The following is a 5,340-nucleotide window of genomic DNA, read 5'->3' on the forward strand; positions in this document are numbered from 1 at the left end:
ACAAACAAAACCTAAAGAGATTGTCGTCCTGCCAAGACCTGACTGCATATACTGACTTGAGATTAAAACAATAATCACCAGCATCTGCTGTCACCTGAGTTTTTGATCTTAGCCATTCTGACTGGTGTGAGTGGAATCTCAGGATTGTTTTGATTTTCATTTCCCTGATGACTAAGGATGTTGAACACTGGGGAATCTAGCCTTCACAGAACCAGTGTTGAGGAATGCGAGGGTGGGGAGGCGGGAGTGGGTGGGTGGAGGCACACCCTCATCAAAGGGGGGGAGGAGATATGGGATAGAGGGTTTCTGGGGGTGGAAACTGTGAAAGGGGATAACATCTGAAATGTAAATAAAGAAAATATCCAATACAAAAAACAGTAATCACTTCAGTCTGAACCTTAATAGATAAGACAGATTTTTTTTTAAAACAAAAGACTTTTAATATTTTGTTTTAAGAATAAAATAAGTTTGAAAAAATGTTTTGGAGTATTAACAGACAGTAAAAATTAAGTACAACATGTCTCTGTCACAGTCATGGCCTTCAGAGCGGCTAGCCAGCTATCATCTACTTTTCTGAACTTTCTCAGCTCTTTCTTTTCAGAGTGACAGCTGATGTACGACATCTCCCAAGTCCCTGTTATTTGTTTCTTTGGCATTTTCAGACAGATCATATTCTTCATCTGAATCATCACTTTCTTTGTTTCTCTCTGTATCAACATGATCAGGAATTTCTTCAGCACTTTTAGTCTCTTAGGTGGCAGCAGTGAGTTACAGACAGCACAGGAAGGAAGCCGAGGGCAGCCCATGAACTGGGGTGTGAAGAAACTCAGTAATTGCAGGCATGTTCTCCGTTAAGGGGAGTTGTACCAGTTCACTCTCTGACACTTCAGTTAACTTTGCATTCTGCTGTTGCCCATTTTCCCAATATAAAAGAAAATGGGGTCATTGGTAAACTTTCTTCTGCCAGCAGCTGTCTGCTGGTGGGTGCGTGTTTCTCTTTGGGGGATTTGGTACTGAATGTTAATAAGCACTGTGATTTAGTTAGGAAGTAAAACAGATTTAGCCACTGGTGAGCTTCTGAGGTGAATGATTCTGGGACGTCTCGTGGAACAAACACTCCCCGTTGGACTTCCTCTCTGGAGACACTCTTGAGTATACAATGGCCTTGGCTCGATAGGTTTAAATGCAAACAGGTCTGAGCCCACTGAAGACTGAGCCACTGCAGCAACATGGTCTGAGTAAGGGTCAGGTTCCATAACTCTAACATTTAATTTTTCACTCCGCTGCATTGAGCAAGTGAGCAGATTGCAACAGCAGAGAATGCCATTCTCACTGGCGCTGAGAAGATACTTGGAGTATGTCAGTTTCCCAAAGCAAAGGTGCCTTATTTTCCCAGTTGGCAGAATGTACATTTTAGTTCCCATGTTTTTGAATTCCATATCATAACTATTTCCTCAAAGCTAACTGCTAGTAAGGAGCCATCTTCAGAGAAACAACAATTGGTTGCTTGATACTTGTGGTAACTACCCACAAAGTCACAAGTCCAGCCAGCGGCTCTTTTGCATATATCAGAGTTGTCTGGGTTTGTTTTGTTTTGTTTCTTTCGAGACAGGGTTTCTCTGTGTAGCCCTGGCTGTCCTGAAACTCACTCTGTAGACCAGGCTGTCCTTGAACTCAGAAATCTACCTGCCTCTGCCTCCCAAGTACTGGGAATAAAGGCATGAGCCACCACTGCCCAGCGAGTCATCTGTTAATATCCACACTTTGAAGTGGCCATCTCTGCTGAGACTGGGATGGGTTTTTCATAGTTTTCTGCATTATTGAAACAGAGAGCTGGGATATGGTGATCATGTTACATGGGGATCTCTGTGTTAAGAACAAACCCTTGGGTTTTCTTGCTATAGCTCCACAGTTTCATTTGCAGCTGCACTCACTTCCATTTCCTTGCTGTTGTTCAACTGTTGCCATCCAAGCACCAGAGCAGCCAAAGGCAGCCTTCGTTAGTTCAGTTTGGATTAGACCCTCATCCTTGATGTACTCTCGCTGTATGATATCTAGAGTATATAACTGCTTATCACTCTGGATAGAATAAAACTGCAGGTGACCAGGCTTTCCGTTCAAAACTAAAGCTTTGGTTCTTGGGTCAACCATCAAACCAGTAGATACTCTCCTATCTTTTACTAGGCCTTGAATTTCTGCAGGCGAATCAAGATTTCGGTGAATAACTGTTACCTTGTTACCAGAGTGAGAAGTACAGAACAAATCTCCCGCAGGTGGGACAGAGGTGTGCTCAAGAGAAGATCCTAACTGAGGAGGAAACTCTTTGTTCTTCTCTGATCCTTCTCACCAATCCGCAAGCACACACTCCCGCCCACTCTCAGCAGACTGGTGCCTGTTACCGTAAAAGCCACATCGGTAGCCATGTCACAGTGCCAATGCAAACACATGTACGTGTACTTTTTATCATCATGAAATTCTTCCAAAGTCGAATTTTGCCACTCATGTGGCCAGATTCGATGCAATCTTCCTATGGGAGGCAGGCTACACATGTGAACTTGTTCTTTGCATTCTTCTTGGTTTTTGTTGATGGTAAAGTAAAATTGCATGTTTTTTTTTTTCTGTTTGAAAAACTAAGCAGGTAAGTAAAATCCCAGACTGCAACAACATATTCTCCCTCATTTTCAAAGGCAATGCACTTGGGAGACCTGTTTATGTAATCCAAAGCAAAGGTGAAACTCCCTAGCTTCCACAGCCCAGCTTGTTGACTTGAGCAGTTTCACCAATGCCAGCTGAAGCATGTCTGGCTCTTTTTTACTTATTGTAAGGAAGATGGAATCTTCGATGTGGGGAGGAATAAAGAGGGCATGGAGTTTAGGTCCAATAATGAAAGTCTTTATCAAAACGCCATCAAGATAGTCCCACACCTTAATGGGGCCATCAAAGGAACAAGAGTATGGTTGTTGGGGCTGATGAAGATTCCAGACACCAGATGTTTGTGCCCACACAGAATGTGTACACTCTCTTCTGTGGCTGTGCTATAGACCTTAACAAAGTCTCCCGAGGCACAGAAGATATACTTGGAATCCTAGAGAACTCAGCTCTCCTTGAAGTTCAGCTGGCTACCACCTCAATGAACCACAAGGACTCTCCTGCCATCTTCACACAGACACAGGAATCTGATAAGACAGAATTTTAATATAAGCTTAGAAATAAGTACCGTGCCAAGAGGGAAAGAAAAGGCAAGGGCAGCCATCCAAGGTACTGTAACAGAAGTGTAATATAACACATAAAGATGGCAATCTGAATCTATTGCTACGAAGGACTTTCTTGCCAAGTAATGAAACGTATTGACAGCAATACCAAGCTGTCATTGGAATGTCATAAAGACACTGGATTTCTCAAGCAAAGTTACTGGAAGTCATTCAAGATATCCATACTGTTATAACAGATCAACTACAGATATTTTTATTCCAAACTCCTGGATGAGAAAATATTTGGAACGAAGTACAATGCGTTTATACATAGGCTTATATGGATGAAAATTGATTTTTATTTCCCTGGGAATTTAACAGTCTTTTATTAAGAGTTGAGAGCCAGTGTACAGGGGCAAGAGGTTGACTTAAATTGAAGCCAGTATTTATGTTTTCTTGATAAGATATAGACTCCCTGTTCTGCTTTCTGTCTTCCACTGAGAGCCCTAACCCTGAGATGTGGTGTCTGCCTCTTCAAAATATTTCTAAATTGGTGCTCAGTGTTTTGTTTTATCTCAAAGCTGCTTTCTTTATATTACTGACCTCAAAGAGACCCATATGGAAAGGATAACAGAGACATTTAACTATTTCGCTGATTTTCATTCTTCCTTTCAATAGAGAATTCACTTGAAACTGGAAATCATTAAAGTCTGTTTTCTAGCCTCAAAGTATGCGCCTCTGCTTTGCAATAGGCTGGCTTAAGCAGATTGGTAAATTCAATTTCACAACAACAGAAAGCGTCCTCCTCCAAATAAGTATGCGGTCATTTCTGTAGATTCTTGCTATTTATGTATTTAAATATAGTGAAGCCATCCTGTCTAACATTTTTATGTAAACTGAAATTCAATGTCATCAGTTCCGAATGCCATCTCCGTTCCTTAATACTGAGTCAGCAGTTCTCAACCTGAGGGGCGAACGAACCTGAGGGTCACCTAAGACGATCAGAAAATACAGATACTATGATACAGTTCATAACAGTAGCAAAAGTGCAGTTATTAAGTAGCGGCGAAAATATCTCATGGCCTGGGGTCACCACAGGAGGAGCTGTGTTAGAGGGTCATGGCGCTCAGGTGAGAACCACTGCTCTCGGCCTTCTCTAGCCAAACTTACCTTTTCCTCTTGCTCACTCAATACTATTTGCCTACAATATCACGATCTATTAAGGATAGCATTATGCTGTATGTGTTACCTGGAGGAAAACTTATAAACACGACCCTAGCTTCTCACTGGCAGTCTTTGCACGGTACCCATCTTTTAGGGAAAGGACCCTAAAAGGAGACCAGGACTCCGTAGTACCTTGTCCCGTAGTATTTTAGATCGTGGGCATTAGTGCTGGAGAGCCTTCATTCTGTCTCGGGTCTACTTCCTATTGTCTTTGTTACCTGGAAGCGATCACTTAGGTAAACCTGAAAAGCACTGAAGAAAGTCTGGATCCACAGGCTTCCCTTCCCCTCGCTGGCCTGCCTGGTTGGGCCTCAGTGGGAGAGGATACAATCCTGCTTTGACTTGACTTGATGTCTCAGGGTGGGGTGGTACCCAAGGGGGCTTCCCCTTCTCTGAGGGAAAGGGAGGCGGTAATGAGGTGAGGGATTTGTGAGGGTGACAGGCTATGACCAGGATGTAAAGTGAATAAATACATAAAATAATTAAAAAAAAAGAATGTGTAGCTTCATATGATTACTGGATAAAACTAGTTGATCTCATAAGAGTTTCTGTACATCTGAAATTTCTGCTTCTTCATGCTCCCGGGTCACTCTCTCTCCTTTTATGGTCTTTGACTCTTTTCCCCCCATCGTTGCTTTTGATCTTTGGCTTCGGAGCTCAGCCCATTCCACTAGAGAGGGGGCTTTTCTGCTCCAGCTATTCATGTACCAGTTGGGCTTTTGTTGTAGGAATAATTCATGATTTCCCAAGACACAAAAGCAGTTATCAATCTAAGTTTAAAATTTGAGAGTGGTGCCGGGCAGTGGTGGCGCACGCCTTTAATCCCAGCACTTGGGAGGTAGAGGCAGGCGAATTTCTGAGTTTGAGGCCAGCCTGGTCTGGTCTACAGAGTGAGTTCCAGGACAGCTAGGGCTACACAGAGAAA

General features: G+C 42.7%; 1 pseudogene; it reads right to left on the reverse strand.

Annotated features, from left to right (window-relative positions):
• Positions 1–506: 506 nt before the first annotated feature.
• Positions 507–5,044, reverse strand: LOC114629908 (annotated as a pseudogene).
• Between the last annotated feature and the right edge of the window lie 296 nt (positions 5,045–5,340).

The sequence above is a fragment of the Grammomys surdaster genome, unplaced genomic scaffold (genome assembly GCF_004785775.1).
Source record: "Grammomys surdaster isolate TR1022 unplaced genomic scaffold, NIH_TR_1.0 322, whole genome shotgun sequence".
NCBI lineage: Eukaryota > Metazoa > Chordata > Mammalia > Rodentia > Muridae > Grammomys > Grammomys surdaster.